The sequence below is a fragment of the Pithys albifrons genome, chromosome 21 (assembly GCF_047495875.1).
Source record: "Pithys albifrons albifrons isolate INPA30051 chromosome 21, PitAlb_v1, whole genome shotgun sequence".
NCBI lineage: Eukaryota > Metazoa > Chordata > Aves > Passeriformes > Thamnophilidae > Pithys > Pithys albifrons.
The window spans coordinates 5,707,979-5,726,531 of record NC_092478.1 but is presented as its reverse complement, the minus strand read 5'-3'; the positions used below and the strand labels follow the sequence as shown (position 1 = coordinate 5,726,531).

Here is an 18,553-nt window from a genome sequence, read left to right as displayed (position 1 = left end):
AGCCACAGAGAAGTCACTTTTCACTAGTGAACAAAAAGAAGAAAAAAAAATCCTCATTTCTTGTGATTTATCCCAGCGACAGAGTTAATGACACAGGTAGACATGCCCATTGACTCATTAAATTGAACAGCAAGACACAGCTAGAAGTTAATTTTCTTTTGGTATGTGCTTAAGCACCTTGTAATAACAGTTGTGTTCCCAGAATTTGGTCCTGACCAAAACCGGTGCTGATCTTTCAGTTTGAATCTGTGGAGGCATTTTTGTGCAACTTTTTCTCTTCCAAAGGTCTGTGGCTGTAACAGCTCGTGGTTTTTGTAGGTCAGGCACCGCGACGGACGTGAAACGTGTACACGAGTTGGTTGCAGTGGTACAGTCGCTGCGGGTGCTTTGCTACACAAATATGTACACGCGTAGAATATTAATGACAACTTTCATTCAGAGGCAACATATGAATTATCAATGAATCCAGTTTCCATGTTTAGCAGGAAGCGTGTGGCAAGGGCTGAGGGGATGTTTGGAATCACAATCTCAGCTGTAGTAGCTACCGCTGTGTGTGCCACCCCCGATGGTGAAGGGCTCCCCCGAAGGAGCCCAGCCCCTGCTGCAGGGGGGCTGTGCAAGCTGCAAATGCTGACTTCAGGAACATCCTGAGGAAAAATCTGAAGTTGGAACCAGAAGGAGCTGTGCAAGTTGGATTTGCACCCCCCTGCCGAGGCACAGGGTCTGTGTTTGCTGTTATTGAGGTACTTGGTGGCAATGAAAGAAACAATCAAGAAAAACGGGCTCTGACACTCCTCACTGTTCAGTTGTGCTGGCAGCTGGGATTATTTTCCATCCCAGTATAAGGCAATGATATTAAAAGGAATGCCATCTGTAAAAGGGGAATAAAATGCCTGTGTTCTAAAGATCTTTGGAAAATTCATTAATCTCTGAACCAGATTTAATTTCTTGGGTAGATGCTAATTATCACTCAAGTACACACCCCAAAATACTTGACATGTATTAGAATTTTGAGGCTGTCAAAGCAGTTTTGCCTGCTTGGCAAAGAAATGGAAGTAGAGCTTAGGTAATTTGGCCATCCATTTCAAAGTCTTCCCATAAATTTCAGCCCCTTGTGTTTCTCATGTGGACATATCTATGAAATACCCCTGACAAGGGCCTCACGTGTGAACCAGGAATGTTCTCTCTGCCACAGAAGGAAAAGGGCTATGGCCAGTCATCAGTAAGAAATTTAGAAATCCTGGGGGGAGAAAAATCCCAAAAGAACATGGCCAGATCCAATCCTCTTTTTTGGAACATAGCTGAACACATCCTTGACATGCTGGTATGGGATGCTGAGACACACTGCTCTGGTTTGATTGTTTTTCATTAACAAAAGGGTCAGATCCACACTGCAGTGGCTCCTGAGGTCTACTGACTTGTCCAACTGTTTGTCTCATCATTAATTAATTATATTAATCATAGAATCGTAAATGTTGGAAAAATTTTCCCAGACCATTGATTCCAACCTGTGACTGATCCCCACCTTGTCACACAGCCCAGAGCACTGAGAGCCACATCCAATCATTCCTTGAACAGCTCTAGGGATGGGGACTCCACCACCTCCCTGGGCAGCCCCTTTCAATGCCTGACCACCCTTTCCATGAAGAAATTCTTCCCTGAAATTTTTGAGATATTGAAGAAATCACCATATTGAAACTTGCTCTTCACTTTCAGTCCACGTTGCACATTGCTTTTGTATATGGGAATATGTGCAACATCACCATCTCGAGGTGTAAACCGTGAGAAGCTTTCAAGTTTTAAATGGATCTAAAACTTGGAATTTTGTCAATTGAAAAAATAAGTCAAAAATTTTCCCTGGCTTCCTCGGCAGCCCTGCACTGTGTGTGAGGTTTGCACAGCCCTCTCTTGTCCACTGTGATTAAAAATAACACAAACAAGAGGCCAAGGTGAGGGCCCACAGGCCCCAGCACAGGTGACGCCGACAGCAGCACCCTCAGGTGCCCTGGGCTCCATTACATAACTTACATTGGGAATCTCCCTTGCTACTCACAGGAGTAACAGATAAGGCTGTACAGCTTTTGATTATGAAATTCTCAGCATCCCTTGAAGTTTCGTACAGAGTTTTTGCTCTCTAGATAATTTTACACATGGAATCACCTCTTCCCTCGGGTCAGCATTTCAGACGGCTGTGGGGTCACTGTCCTGGAGGTTCCGGGCTGGGGCCTCTGCCAGGGTGTCCCTGGTGCTGTGCAGAGCCCCTGGGTGAGCACTGCTGTCCCTGACACTCCAACCACCAGAGACCAGAGGGATTCACACAACAAACTGAGGGGAGGACGCTGATGGACAGAGTTGTTTGGCCGTGGTATTAAACAGCAGGTGGGGCAGACAGCACCAGGACTGTCCAGGACTCCCCTCAGTGCCTCTTGTGAGCACGAGGGTTAAACCACAGCGGGCTGTGCCTCGGTTTACCAGCAGGAACAACTGCAGATTTAGCTCAGAGGGGTTTGCAGATTATGCAAACATTCAGCTGCAGGTGTGAGGTGTGAGAGTTTCCGTACTGACCCTGTGAAGGTGCGCTGGGTGATGCGCAGGGACACAGCGAGTTCCCGTCACCCCCGTGAGGGATCCCAGCGCTTCTCTCGGCTCTGGTGACTCCAGGTGTGCGGGACAAGGTCAATCCCTGCCACGGGGCTGTCCGGGCAGCGCCTTCCCGGGAAGGGACACTTGGAAGGCGCTACAGCACCTGGTGCCCGCAGGCCCAAGCCTGGAACGGGTGTACCTGGTGCCCGGTATACCCGGTGTGTGTGTGGTGTGCCCGGTAATCCCGGTGTGTCCCCAGTGTGTTCCCGGTATTCCTGATGTGTCCCCAGTGTGTTCCCGGTGTGTTCCTAGTGTTCCCAGTATTGCCAGTGTGTGGTTGGTGTCCCCGGTGTGTGGCCGGTACTCCCGGTGTTCCTGGTATTGCCAGTGTGTGGTTGGTGTCCCCGGTGTGAGCCCGATATTCCCGGTGTCCCTGGTATTGCCAGTGTGTGGTTGGTGTCCCCGGGGTGAGCCCGATATTCCCGGTGTCCCTGGTATTGCCAGTGTGTGGTTGGTGTCCCCGGTGTGTGGCCGGTATTCCCGGTGTCCCTGGTATTGCCAGTCTTTGGTTGGTGTTCCCGGGGTGAGCCCGATATTCCCGGTGTCCCTGGTATTGCCAGTGTGTGGTTGGTGTCCCCGGTGTGTGGCCGGTATTCCCGGTGTCCCTGGTATTGCCAGTCTTTGGTTGGTGTTCCCGGGGTGAGCCCGGTATTCCCGGTGTTCCCGAACCGCCCCTCAGGCGGCCGGGCGCGCGAGGCACGCCGGGAGGCGCGCGCGGGGCACGCCGGGACACGCACCCGCGCCTCGGCCGCCCAAGATGGCGGCGGGCGGCCGTCCCCGCCCCCGGCCGCGCATGCGCAGCGCCGCGGCGGCCGCGCCGCTCCCGCCCTCCCTCCCGGCGGCCGCGGCGCCTCTGACAGCGCGGAGCGAGCGGAGCGTCCGCCGAGCGCCGGGACCGCGCACCGGGACCCCCGCATCGGGACCGCCACCCCGCACCGGGACCCCGACCCCGCACCGGGACCGCGCGCCGCGCCGGTGAGTGGGACAGGCGGGCGGCGCCGGCCCCGCGCGGCACAGCGAGGCGGCGGCGCTGGCGGGGCTCGGTAGGGCCGGGCCCGTCGCCCCCGGCGCTCCCGGCCCCGCGGGGCTGTCCCGGCCCGAGCGGCCGCCGCTCTCCGCTCGGCTCTCCCCCTCCCCTGCGCTCCCCGCCCTCGCCCCGCTCCCCCTCCCTCTCTCTCCTCGCTCTCAAAATGGCGGCCGCGCCCGTTGGTGAGGAGGGACCGGGCGGGGCGGGGGTCGGGGGGGCCGCCCCGGTGTCCTCCCCGCCGGCTCGGGGTGCGGGCGGCTCTGGGGGCCGGGGCGCGGCTCCCCCGCTCTCCGCAGCCCCGGGCCCCGCTCCTGCCGTGACTCTGCAGGAAAACAGGGCCCGGCGGGAGCGGCGGGGCGGGCGCGGAGCCCCCGCCGGGCCCGTGTCCCCCCCACACACCGCCTTGGCCGCGCCGCTCCATCCGTGACTCTGCAAATACCGGGACGAGGTGACGGGCCGGGCAAACAGCGATAAATAAAGCCGTCAGGGCGAGGGGCCCGGTGTGTGCGCCGAGGGCACCCCGAGCATCCCTCCCCGGTCCCTCCCGGGGGTGTCCCCTCTCCCGGGGCAGCGCCGGGGTCGGGCGATGGCCCGAATCGCCAGCGCGGCCCCGAAAACAAGACGAGAATTGATAATCCAGGGAAAGGAGTAGGTGTTGTTTCAGAATTTGTCTCGCATCCCTCGTTTTCCTGCAGTGCTCAGCAGGGCAGCAGCGATAGGAGGTGGCTCATACCTTCAGAACCAGCTGCAGTAAAACGGGGGAGGGAGGTCTAATCTCCTTCTGGGGGTCATATCGCTGCCTGGGTGCCTGCAGATGCACAGGGTTCCCTTGAAAACCTTTTAATAGCAATCGAGTTTGCTAAAATCCTGTATTTATTGCTACTCGCGAGGTTTTGTTTCGGCAGGAGGTTGTGTGCAGGCAGGGCTTTTGATGGAAGTTGGGGGGTGGGAGTGGTGCCTCCCTTGGAAAGTTTGGGGTTTGCTCAGTTCTGTTGGCGTGAGATTTTTTTTTATTGTTTTCTGTTTAAGGTGGATGCAATTAAACTTGACCTTTAATACCAATAATAACGTGACACCTTCCCTTTCTTTGCCATGGTATCACTGGAACCATTTCCTCGCCAGCAGTGCTGCAGTAGTGGGCTTGGTTGGTGCAGGTCAAGTCCTTTCATAATGAATTACCTACCAGGGATGAGGGAAGGTTAATCTAAGCTATATTAAAAATCTTTAATAAGCATTATTTTACTGTAAATAAATGTTTGGGCATACTGAGCTGGCTGAATTACGTATTTTTGTGGTGATTCTTCTAAGTGTATGTTCCTATGACAGTATTGTTCATGCCATTAGAAGGTGGTGGTTAAAGAACCTCCGTTCAGTGGTGATCATTTTGTAAATGATTGTGCAGCATTCGGCTGGTTTTCGGGAGAGGGAGGGTCTGCTCTCGGAATGTTATTTTCCCTTAGAGTCATTTTGTTAAATAGGAAGACTATGTTAGGGAACTAAACAAAGAAAATATTTTTAAACTGAAAGATGCATTGCAAATTTCTGGCTTGTTCTCGGGGATCTCGTTTTTCTGTGTTTCTGTTGCTGTTCCTATGTTTGTGGATGCTGTGAGCAGCCATTGAGCAGGGAAGAGACTGGGTGGAGTAAGGAGGCAAAGCTGCGAAATGGCTCGATTACCCTTTCAGAGCTTTTTTTTCCTCCCTTTGCCGGGGTGGAGGAATACTAATTGCCGTAACAATGAAGTCTCCTCTTTAGGGAGGAATCTAATGGTGCAGGAACCTTCGTAAATGAAACAAATCTCACGTTCTGTTTTGAGGGTGGTTTTTCTGCAGGGTGGATCTTGATTTGTCTGGCAGTAAGAAGTGACCAGTCACTGTGGCAAAGGCAGATTTTTTTTTTGTCTGAAAACTGCTTCAATTTATCCACTTATTCACTTGTTGAGTTTATTTTATTTGTGCTTTATATAAGAATTACAATTTTTGTACTAGTGTTTTGCACACAAAATTCTCTGAGATCTAGAGAAGCTCCTGTATTGTGGCTTCATGCTCTTATTTGTTCATGGAACTTCTTGGGTAAACCAGATTATGGGTGGGCACACAGGAAAAGGCAATCCCTGGTTTCTCTGGTGACTACGGTGGAGTGACTGCTGTCAGTGCACAGACTGGATTGCATTGCCCTTCTTCATGTGCCAAGTTCTTTTAAAATAACACCTCAGGATTTTGGAAGCCCTTTTGGGCACTGTTGCTCTAAGAGCATTGCTGCCCCCCTTGGGTACTGCTGCATCAGGGGGGTAACGCTGCTGCTTAAAGTTGTGTGGGAAAGGCATTAGAACAAAGGATTTGGAGAATACAATAGGGATCAGAGGAGGCACCCAGGAAGGGCTACTTGTGGAAGTGCTCTCCTGTTCCACATGTGCCTCATGGCATTCCCACCTGAATTCAGTGTTGATTGGAGCAAGTCCAGCACTGAACACAGATGATTCTGAAGCAGGTTGAGGTTTTGCTTTTTATGGGAATCTGGGTTCTGGAGTCAAGTTTGTGATGGGAGATGACCACAGAGAAGACTCTGCTTGATTTAATATGCCCAAATTTTAAATAAGGGGCAGTGCCTTCTGTGGAAACTCTAGTTCATTCACTTGGAGTAGATTCAGTGGATATGTGCACCAAATACCCAAGTTTAACACATATCCAGGCTAAGGCCAATGAAGAACTCAATAAAACAGTTGCCTCCTTACAGCACTGGGTGATTTTTGTCCTTGAAATGTTGGAATTCACTTTCTGTACTTGTGCGTTTGAATTCTACAGAAACAAAAGGCATCAACGCTTCCCTTTCTGGCTGCACACGAGCTCTGTCCTGCATGTCCTCCTGGCTCCTGCGCCTGTCCTGTCTCCTGTGCTCCTCCCAGCCGGGGGGCTCACTTTGTGTCCTTTGTCTGCTCTCCAACATGCTGTCTATCCAACCTGCTATGGATGGGACAGCTCTTGAATCAACACCTACTGACTGCCTAGTCCAGCACTCCAACCGTGTCTTCCATCAAGAACCCCATAACCAGCTTCCATCATTAATTATAATGTGTTTTTACCCTCTTGTAGAATATTCTGGGCAAACTGTAGCTGGGCCCTTCTACCTCAGGGTAGCTCAGTATGTTTGTAAGTTTATTTACAACCCTCTGCAGCTGCCATGTATTCCTGAACCAGAGGGGTTGGAATTACCTTAGTAGGGAGTGGAGTGGCATTGGGGTGGTTTGGTTTCAAGCAGCTCTCCCCTTTGATGAACTCCAGGCCCATTTTCTAAACTGAAGGCAAGGACTGGGAGGGCAGCTGAAATGTCCATGAAGTGAGTACTGAAGCACTTTTCAGTTTGAAAATAAGAGCTCCTTAGGCCTAAATTTAGGAAATCAAGAGAACAATGGAAATCAGTAATTATTATTAATTAATAATAATTTCAGGTTTTCTGTAAGGTGTGATTTGTGATGGCAGTTGAAGATCTCCCCCAAGGATCAGAGCCACGTGGTTCTGGGATTCTCCTGCAAGGTTTGTTACAGAGGAGGAGTAAGTTACACACTGTCCATACTCACAGATCTGTCAATGACGTTACAACTGGGCTCTTCTTTCTCCCTTTCATAAGAGCTTAAATATCATTGGCAGACCAACCTGGCAACTAAAAATGTATTGTGCTGGTAAAACCTCGCCTGGGTTCAGGGTCTTTCTTGGGAGCTACTTTGTTACCTGTCACGAGGGAAATGGAGCTCCTAATGTGGTTTTGGAGGGTTTTATTCATGGATGATTTTGCCTTGTCTTTTGATCTGCCTGACAGAATAGGCTACACTTCAGTTTTAAGTTTTTAAAAACAGGCATTCACACTAAGATACAATCCTGACCTGTTTAAAAATAATTTTCAAGTTGATAAAGCTGTTTGTTCAGCATTATTGCTGTCACTGCTGTCCACCCATGGCCGTGCTCTGTGGGCAGGGCTGGGCCACCACAGGGCTGTGCTGGAGCTGGAGCTGTGGCAGGTCAGTGAGTGGTGGGGTCCCAAGCTTAGGGGGGGTTAAATGTCTGGTTGTCATGTATTAACAGTAATTTTAGACCAAAGCTTTTTCTTTTGAGACCTACTGATGAATATTACATATTAGAAACATTGGGAGAATCAGGATTTCAGCTGGTGAGCGGCTGAGTTGTAGTTTTGCCCTGGCACTGCTGGGTGTTGCAGATTAGCCCAACAGATGTGTATCGCTAACTTGTATCTTATCTCAGTTGTTTAAAGAAGAGCCTTTTCTTCTCAATACTCCTTGAGGCAGGACTTGGATGAGGCAATGCTTGTCTCATTCAGCTCATTTAAAAGCTTGTTCTTTTTCCTTTCTTTTTTTTAACCTCGTTTTCTCACTTTAAGAGATTAGATAGGTGTGATTTAGGCTCTCTTGCTTTTAGCTCATTGTCCTGGAAGCCACCTATCATTTCACTGGCATGTACTGTCGGGACATTTCAAAGAAAGAATGTTACTTAGAAAATAAGTGTATGCTGAGCTCCATTTCCTCAGGACTATAAACATACAGTCCTTTCAAAGCTAATCATGTGCACAGCATTGTCACACTGAGCAGTACCAAGAGCACTGATGCATTTATAACTATATAAAATAATCAACATTATTAATTCAAAGTACCGGTTAGTTACTACATTTAGAAGTGTTTTTACCATTTCCTCCCTAATGGTACTGCCTCTGAGCAAGCCCTGCAGCTTGGCTTGGCTGCTTGTGGACTTTGGATAAGGATTTTGATTATGTAATAAATACATCTTTGTGGTTGTGAATCTGTTGATTCTGAAAGACTTACCTGATATTTTTTAACTCGTAACTACTTGCTGCAGCCTTGAGAAGGTATTTCCAGTGATGGGGCAGTGGTGGTTGAGGTTTGTAGGTGGTGCTGCAACAATGTCTGTCCTGTGATTTCTTTGAATCTGTTAAGTAGGTCCCTGCTGAGGGAGTTGGTCGAAGGGCTGTTCGGAGGCACCTCTTGTTCTCTGGGTTGGCTGGTGACTCAGCTGTCACACCTCCTGTGAGGGAGGGCTGGAGGTGACAGGCTCTGTGGCGTGATGCTGCACTGGTTTGCATCTGGGATGGCACAGGGGCCTTCATGGTTGGGACTATTTATACCTTCCTTCTATCTGTGTTAATTGTTCCTGTTGTGCTCCACAAACCTTAAGTTCTTTTGGTTTAATTAGACAAGTGGTCCCCCCGTCTCCCCCCGAGATTGCCTCTGCCTTATTTTTCTGCTTAATGCTAAAGTAAAGGTGTTAAGTTTATCCTTCTTTAAGACTAGAGGAAAATCAGCTGGAAGCATTTAGCCTGTTTGCTGCAGATCAGTGACTGGTTCTTCTGTAAAGAAACAATCTTGGCAATTTGTCTTGGGCCGGATTCACCTGCTTTTTGGGGTGAAGAAAGAGATTGGATAAGCAATTTGGTGTGTTTAAATGCTCGTGTCTTTGCAGTCTATTCAGTGGATGTCATTAATGTGCATATGTATTTTAAGCAGATGGTGTCTGTTAAGTCAGTAATGGTGGAAGTTTCTGGCGCTCTCTCACCTTCAACTCTGTTTTAGAGACAGGAGTGTAGTAGGTGAAGGTGGCTCATAAGAAAAATGAGACACTTACCAGAACCCTGATTTCATTGCTTTCCATACCAGTGTCATGAAAAGTTGAATTCTGTTCCCTATAACAGAAGATGATGTTATATGTGACAATTATGATGAGCTTATTGTTTTGAAGTGTTTTTCCTCTGGGCAAGTGAAGCCATTTTTGGTCAACAAGCTTTGGAAATGGCTAAAGGACTAACAGTGTTCTCATGATTGAAGAGCGGAGGCTCTGTCTGAGTTCTTGTTTGGATTTCTTTGTGGTTTTGACCTTCTGTTTCTAAAGTGTTAAGTGTTCCTTCAAGTTTCCTTCCAGATATTTTTCATGTATAAATTGAATCAATTCACAGTCTTACGTTAGTATCACATTTCCAATATTACAGGCAGTTTAATGATTGAATTATTTAAATTTGGGTATAGTCTTGTGACTTCCTTTACATGTGTAAGTCTATTACTTAATTCTTCAAGCCAGAGAGGTATGAGGGGAAGAACTGAGAAGAACAAAGATCAAATCCAGTGCATGTCTGCTGAGTGACACATCTGAGTACAGGCACTCTTCTCTTGGTGGCCAAGAGAAAGTAGCTTAAATAAATGGTCTAGAATTGCTACCTTAAAATGTGTATATGTTGTTTGGCCCAGCAATAATAATACTGAAAAATATCCTGCTGAATTCATCCAACTCACTCTGCTGTGCTTTTCTCTGAGCAAGTGTTGAGCAGCAGCTCAGAATATCAAGCCCCATAACACTACCCGTACTTGCTGTCCTGCCACTGTCACAAAACACTGAGCAGCAGAGCCAAGAATGCCTTGTCAAAAACCTTTTCACACACATTAAAGGCTTTATGTTCTACTGCAGTTTGCATTTTTCCAGGCTATTCACTTACTGGTAGCTCAATTTACCTGCATTTTCACACAGAACTGAACAGGCAGGTTAGAAGAAGGATGTTTTCCCTTGTTTTCTGCTAAAGTTTACATGTAGACTGATAACTGGAGTCCTGACCTGAAGAGAGCTCAAAGGCTCTAAAAGGAGATGATGTGACTGTGCTTGAGGTGCTTCTTCTGAGAATTACTCTACCAGAATTGCACAACTGAAGTGATACATGGAGGACAAATGCCAAGACTGAATTAGTTTAAAGACTTCTTTATAATATTTAAAATTTTTAAAAAATATTTTCCAAGCAGATTTGGTCCAGATGCCTTGAAGTCATGTAGTGTTGGTGCCTGGGAAGGTAATGAGGCAAAAAATGTCTTTTGTTGTTTCACAGTCCTAAAAGTGGGTGGTGACTGGCAGCGATGTGTTAAGTACTGATTACAACTTGAACTAATATGGAAACATAGACAGGCACTGGAGTTGATTTGAAAATGCACAGGTGTTTCTTTAGGCAGTGTGGAGCAGCCAACTTGCTCCTGGTTTACAGCATCTTGGTGATATTCTTTAGCTTCACTTTTTAGATGTGATTGCAACCTGCATTCTAAGCCTTCAGAACACAGGCACTATATCTGATCTGCTACAAATTGCTTTCTAGCTCCCCATGGATTTGGTGTTGAATTATTTTCAGAACTAAACTACTGTATCAGGTTGTAGCAAAAGCTGTAGAAGTAGGTGAAATGGAGAAAAAAAACAGGCATAGAATTTTTCACGTTTTTTGTGTTACAAATGTATATCCTTTGATAAGCCTTTAATTGAACTGAAATGGGAAGTGGTTTTGGTGAGTTACTACAAACACAGCACAGAAGGATGTACGGGGTGGATGCTGCATTGATACATCAGGCAAAGCATTGACCTACAGGCATTTTGAGACTTCTCTTAATTGCAGAATAACAGGCTTACTAAACATATGAATTAAAAATAAGGCTCAGAGTTGTAATTCAGATCAGATTTGCTTCTTGTTTTGTTTTTCCTGAATCAGATAGTTGCTGGAGCTCACTTTGTCATAATCCCTCAGCCAGCTTTACTGATGTAGGCTGAAAAGTGGAAAAAAGATTAACCCAGCTCATAAATGAGTAGCTTTCTTGTATTCTCCAACTCGTCCCTGCCGGCTTAGCAGGTGATGGATTCCAATATTTTCTAGGCTAAGGCCTGTTTGCTGCACTAAGGGCAGCTGACTGGCTGTGCCCTGGTGACTGTGCTGTGGATGAGCTTTCCTGCTGTAACTGGGGGTGAGATGGAGGCAGGAGAGGAACTGCATGTTTTATTTTACTTGTTACTGTTTTTCTTTCCTATCAACAGATACAGGTTTCTAAGAACTCTCTTTGGGTCTTCATAGTTGTGCTCAAGAAACTTGGATATTACTTCACTGCTGTGGAATCTGGTTTTGAGTACGTTTGTGGCAAGAGTTGTCCTGTTCTGTGTCTTGAGTTTGATAAAGCAGCTTTTTGCTTATGGGGTTTAAAACAAAATCAGACTATTAAAAATAGTTTAAATTAAAAGGAAATGTTCTTATATGTTGCTAGAATTTAGCAACATAATCCATAGGTGTAAAAGAACAGTTCATGCAGTCCAGTTCATCCTTAAGGGCTGTAGCTCTGATTGCCTGGGAACACCCCAGAATAACCACTTCAGTCCTCTTGTTAATATGTTATGAAACAAGATACACTATCAAAAGAACTTTGTAAGGATCCCCTATGCCAGCCATGTAGCAAGAGGCAATGCAACAAGAGTTCCTCCTTTATTAAGGCACAAATGGATCCTCTCAGCTTTAAAGAATTGTGGAATCTAATTCTGGTTGTATCAATTCAGTTAGTCTTTTTGGTGGCCTTTTGTCTTCATAAGTGGCAGACCTTTCACTGAGCTGGTAAAGTTACCTGAAGAGAGGAAGCTAATTGAAATAGGATTTCAGGTTTATTAACAACTCAGAAGTAAACTCTAGGACTTTTCTTGCAAGTAAAAAAGCATTTTAAGTACAATAGAATGTGTTAGAGAAACTTCTTGAAAGTTGGTAGTGTGTAGCTGGACACTGCAAAAGGTTTTGAGTTTTACATGAGTTGTTGACATTTTTAATGATTGCAAATTAAGATTTAAGTTTGAACCTAAATGGGAGTAATCCAAAACTAACTGATTTTGCATTGTGACCCTGGGACCCTCGTGTGTTCCTGGTGTTGGTGTTGGTTCATGTGCCTTCTTAATACCCAAGTGCTTTGTATTAGGTGTGCCTGAGCTGGCAATCTGAGGATGTGATCTCAGATTTTCTCCTTCAATAAATGTTTTTGTAGAAAATTATTTGAAATGTCATAATAACACTTAGGAAAGAAAGATTTCCTTGTAGCTGAGTTTATTAAAGTATTAGGATTCTGCAAAAAAAGGTGGAAATGTACAGTTCCTAAGGCAAAGCAGCTCACAGCTTTGCTGAACTTTGAGAGCTGCATGGAGCTGGTCTGTTCTGTATCTGCTGATGCATTGGCTCTGTAATTGATGCCATGTATCTCTTCTAATTTTTAATATAATGAGCTGCAGTTACGTGTTTAGTGTATGGAGATTGTCTTTTTGTGGGCAAGACTGTTTATGGAGCCTAAGCAACGGTCATAGAAACTGCAGAAATTGAATTAATTTACTGTTGAGTTCCTGGAGGAGCTGTGGATGTATTTGAGACGTGCACTCCCAGATGTGGTTGCTGGATAGCAGCAGCAGCAGAGTGAACCTGGGGTGGTGGTGCTGATGTGGAACAGGTCACTGCTGTTTCAGTGGAGAACCTTGAACTGTGAATCAAGGAATGAGGTTGAAACTGATTTTCTTGGTTTAACTCATAAAAATTCTAAAGGTAAGAGAAAAATAATAGAATACAGGAGGGACGAGTGTGCCTGTGAGAATTATGGGAAATAGGAAAAGTGCTTAAGAACATATTAAGTCTGACTGACAGTTTTTTGTTATAGCCCTTAAGCAAATGTTTCTGTAGGCTTGAGGACTGAAATTATGGGAATGATGAAGATTTTGAGCCTGGAGTTCCAGTGGTGAGACAGTCTCATTGTGGTGTTGATGAGGATTTTCTTGGTGAAAGGAGCCCTGGCTTAAGTAATCAGAGTAACTCAGGCTGTAAGAAGCCTGTGAAATGGAACTTCTGAAGCTTATAAAGGTCTTAAAATCTAACACATCTGCATATTACTCTGCAGCTTTGTTGAGGTGACTTGAAAACTCTGGTTAGAACCTGCATGTGTCTGCAAGGACACACTGGCTCACCATGAGCTTGGAGTGGCTTTGTGCTCTCCATGTGGCACTGTGTGGTGCTTGTGTTGGTTGTTCTACCTCACTGCTGTGGTAGCAAAGTGCTGCCGGTGACTGAGGCATTGGCACAGCTGAGTTTGCTGTGCTGCCGTCACTCCTGGGGGAAGGGGAGCACAAGTATCACTGCAGGTGAGATGGATCATAGCTCAGTTTGGAGTGACCTGCTGTGACTTTCTGAAGAGCACAAATGGGCATTGTGTGTCACTTGAGCTATTTCAGGGATTTGTTTATGGTGTTGGTCCCTAAGAGTATTTTTGGCACACTTGATGGGAGCAATGGAAGAGAGAGTGGAGAACCTTGAACCAAACTTTCTGACAAAATCCTATGGAAGATGCATGGGTTGGTTGTGATGGTAGAGTTTGGTACCTCGGGATACATTTATGAAAATGCTTGGGTTTGGAAGGGCTTCGTTAAGAACTTAATGTGAAACAGCCTCTTGATGGCAACGTAAGTGAGGAAGTTCAAACGAGTTGGTGTGTGCTGACAGCTGGTCAGCACTGAGTGCAGTTTCCCAGAAGGCAGTTTGAAGGGCAAAAGCCCTCATTCCTTCTAGGAGCTAAATCCCTGACTGAACCAATACCTTGCAGGGACCAACGTAACATCTCACTGAAGGTATAATTTATACCATGAGTTAGTAACTAGTAGTTAATGTTTTACTTGGACCTCCGTGTTTACGGCTTCAGTTATGTCACGGTGCAATGTGTGACTTGGAAACAGCTGGATGGTGGGGCCTGCCACACACAGGCAAACCATGGTTAAAGCTGGAGCACTGAGTTCCTACAGCTGCCAAACAAAGCCATGGCAATAGGAAACAAAGGGCTTTGGGGAATCTGGCAAAATAACAACTTTCATCCTGCTCTGGTATATTTGGGTGAGCTGCAGTATCTGTGGGTATTTCTGCAGTAATTAATAGCAGGAGTCAGGAGTCAAAGGTTGAGTCGAGAAACACTGTTTCAGTAGTTAAAACTAAGAAAGCAGGCTGGGTTTGATTCTAAAAACTTCTTCCCTCAAGTGTGCTTAGTCTCATAGTAGGTTTGCAGAGTAGATGATTCACCTGAAATAAATAAAAGCTAAATGTCCAGTTCAGGGCCCAGTGTCTTTGCCAGACATAGGGATTCAAACCAAATTTTAGTACTGTTTAGCATCCAGTGTGCTCTGCTAAGCAAAACCATAATGAACTGTGAAGGAATTTACAGACTAAATTTGATTTTTTTTTTAATGTGTACAGAATGGGCTCTCTTAGGAATTTTAATTTGAGTAACTTTGCTCTTGCTTGGTGCCAGTTCATGTAAATGAACAGGTATTTTTGACAGGTTGACACTAAAATGCTCATGAGTTAATTCAATTCCATAATCTGCTTCTCAGTTATATTTGGTGAATACTTGTGGAAAATAATATTTAAATGTCTCCTGAAGCAGGTATGAACACTGTCATAGAAATACCTACAGGCCAAGTCATCCATTTATTGGCATGACATGTCATGAACTGAGGAGAATTCTGACAATCTCTTGCCTCAAAGTGATTATTTTTTTCTCTACTTCATTGCTGTGACTGTGTGTAGCTTTGTGCTTGGATACCTCCTGTAGAGCTGTCTCAGCTAACAAATGGGGCTGAACCTGTTTCAATTTGCTGTTGGTGCATTTATGAATGGTTAGCAGGTCTGTCATTAAGTTATTTCAAGGATTTTTAGTGATCCAGGAAGCACTTGAACCGCGCTGATACCCATCAGTGGAAGGACCCAGTGTTTGAAGGCAGGAAGAAGCAGCTGTCTGTCAGCCTCTTGGTCTCTTAGTCACTCTCAGGAAGAGGGTGTTGCTGCCCACACCACGTTGGTGATGCCCACTGCCAGCGTGGTGTGGGGCTGGCTGGGGGCCCTGCCAGCAGCCGGTGCAGAAGGGGTGTGTGTGCACTGCCCAGGTGGGACCGGCTGTGGGGGCACGGCTGGCAGGTCTGGGGCACTGCAGTGGCAGTGAGAGTGTCCTCAGCGGGGTGAGGCTTGTGGCCAGGGCAGCTGGCTCCAGCAACAGGCTGGTGTGGTGAGGCTCAGGAATCTCTGAATTCCAGTTTAGGAAGATGAGAGGGGAGGCAGAGTGTCGTCTTCTTTTTTTTTTTCCCTCCTCCAAATGGGAAGATCAGAAGAACCTGTGCTGTTTCCACCTTCCCTTACAGGAGAGGATTCTTCACCTGTTCCAGTATTTCTGCCCACTTTGTTGCTCTTCATCAATAATTCTCTGTGTTTTAGAAGCTTATGCAGGGAAAAATTCTGGCCTGTGATGATTTTTTGCTGTCTCTTTTTAAATAATTTTTTTCTAAAAGGTTATGCTTTACTATGCCACTCTTCAGTCCTGTAGCATTTAAAGATTGAAGTGGGTTTTGTATCTGTATTACTCAGACATTTCTACCAGTCCTGAGTATAAAAGCTGATCTGTAGCTGAGTGGACAGGTGGGCATTTAGGATGAGGTGCAGTTGTCTGTCAAAGATCTGCTGCTGTTGGTGAAGTGGAGGGGGATGTTGTGTATAGGTTAGGAATGGTTTGTGTTGTTCTAGAAAACTGTGCAGATCCTGTGCTGCCAGGAGGAGTGAGAGGCGGCCACTGGATATGTTATACCCGTTCCAGTGTCAGGCATTCAGCCAGGTCCAGCTCCCAGTTTTAAACAGCTTACAAGGACACCTGATCTTGCTGAGAACACCTGTAGCCCTCTGTTTTTGCATGATTGTCCCTGTGCAGAGGGTTTATTTGTGCAATGTATAGATAGGGAATCAAACAGGTTTTAAGTTATAAACTGCAACTTAGAGGAGTGTAAGTGGGTCTATTAATAAAAGGCACATTCTGGTTTACACTTAATTAGTAGCTGTTATTCCTTGGATGGGTCTATTTAAGTTCAGACCAAAGTAAAATTTTCATGCAAAGACATCTTTTCTTTCAAAAAAGATGTAACTCTGTCTTGACCCTGCCTTAGTCACAAGAAGCCGCTTTTATTAAAGTGACTGGTTTTGGGCATGGTGTAATGAACAGGTGGTGGTTCTTTGTGGGTTGTTTTTGTTCCCCAGGGCTCTCTGAGAGCCCTCACTGCCTCTCATGGCTGAGCTCTGTGCGGGAAACACACTGATGATGGGGAGCCCTAATAGGTGATGGAGGAGGACTGGTTAGTCTTGCTCTGCTGAAGTCTGTCACAAAGTCTGCTACAGCTGAAGAAAGGCAGTGTACATGGTGGCACATGTGTGTAACTAATGTTGGTCCTTTTGGGCTTTTTATGTTTGGACATATTTGCTTGAGGTTTTTTGTTTCTTTGTTTGTGGTGGGTTTTGTTTGTTTTCATTCTGATCTGTTTTTGTCTCAGGTGTGTATGAAGGAGACTGTCCTAAAATACTTTGCCTTCTGTTCAGTTGGCTTTGTAGTTAAAAAGTCAGCAAGACTGAGCAGGGTGCTTGGAACAATCACTTTGCAGAGGAGTGAGATCCTGTAGATCAGTTGTTTGGTGTCTTGTGGCTCAGCCGTAATTCGCTAATAGCAGGAGTAGCTGCTTTGCCCTGTAGCTCTTGCAATTTATCTACTACTGAGATCTGTTTCTCACCAACAATTCAGACTCACATCGTGGATCAGCCCACGTGTTGGGAAGTGTCACTCAGGGTTACTGGAGAAATTTGGGTTACTTTAATTTGAGTAGGAAAATGCATTTCTAATGGGTGACATGTCAAGGATGGCCTTACAAACACAGTTGCTGTTATTTTTAGAGCAGTGCTATAGTTGCGTGTTGTAGATACCTCAACAAACTTGCTGAGGTACTGGGATTTTTACTGGAGTCAGTGCACTGGATTTACTGGTCATTCACTGCATAGTGGTGGTTCATAATACAAACCTCACCTTAAGGTTTTCACCCTGGCGGTGCCAGAGGTGGATTTGGGCAGTTTCTGTCCTTGTGTTCTGCTGTCCGGTGCTCCCAGCAGTGCTGCGGTGTCTGAAGAAGTGCCCGGTCTGGTTCTGCTCCCCCTGCCCGTGTCAGCGCAGAGTGTCCGACAGCACCGCCCTCTGCGGGCGCTTCTCAGCACTGCAGGACGTTATTTTTCATATGAACTAAATTCCATTAATTTGCATGTGTTGCTCTGAGTGTGTACTGAGCACAGGCCATCTATTGAAATCCAGTTGTCTCTCTACCTGGCAGGAATTAAGTATGGAGCAAGAGTGAAATGTTTGGTTCTGTTCTCTGAAAGGATGCAGCCTATGCTGTAGTTTTCAGCTGAATTGTTTCTGAAATAGTTGTTGGGGAAGAGGTTAGACTAATTATAAGGTTTGCCTGTTCAGAGTGCTCCTGTCCTGACTGGCTTGCAGAGCCATATTGTCGTGTGCAGCATTTGATGTGGCAAATCCACCGGCAGAGTGGAATACAAGCAACTTGCAGCTTAAGCTCATTTTGAAGCAGACAGCAGAGCCTAGATAGGTTTAGAAACAAGCCTCTGATCCCATGTGATAGATAAGTAGTCATTAATGATACCAGCTCAGTATTTTATTTTTTTCCATCTCAGAAAGGCTATTGTTTAAAAGAGGCTTCTTACTAAAATTATTACTGACCTGTGCTGGTGAGCTCTGCATACCTGTGTGTTTAGGGAGGGGCAGAGGTGAGAGGCAGTGGGAGCACGTGTGTCCTCACGCACTTGGTAGAGATTTTACAGACCCACCTGCTCTCTCTGAGCCTCTGTGTGTTGTTGCCTATTCAGTTTATCTCGGTGCTGAAAGATGGTTGGTCAGACTTGCTGAACGGCTTGAGTGAACAAGATGTTCTGTACAGACACCTGCCAGGTGTGCAAGAAGTGCCATTTCAGCACTTCCTATGGTTGTGGTGCTCACACAAGGTCCCTGCAGTGTGGAAAGCAAAGGCGGCGCTGCTGACGTGGGTTTGGTGATATCGCTGTGGTGGAGATTGGAGTTGCCCAGTTGAAGCAGGTTGTGCACTGAGAATGCTGCATTCATGTTACTGAATCACAGGATGCCAGCAAGTGTGTGTGGGAAAAATGAGTCTGTTGTGAAAGGCACAAGGC

At 46.1% G+C, this 18,553-nt stretch overlaps 1 protein-coding gene across 2 annotated transcripts in view; it reads left to right on the top strand.

Moving 5' to 3' along the window:
* Positions 1–3,448: 3,448 nt before the first annotated feature.
* The window catches only part of PAFAH1B1 (platelet activating factor acetylhydrolase 1b regulatory subunit 1), a 29,377-nt gene continuing 14,272 nt past the window's right edge, over positions 3,449–18,553 (top strand). The window contains exon 1 of one of the 2 annotated variants that reach the window (XM_071574801.1): positions 3,449–3,618. The gene's annotated coding sequence lies outside the window, so the exon portion shown is untranslated. Of the gene's footprint in view, positions 3,619–3,801; positions 3,853–18,553 lie in introns of those variants that run through there. The other variant, XM_071574802.1, reaches the window with a different exon arrangement.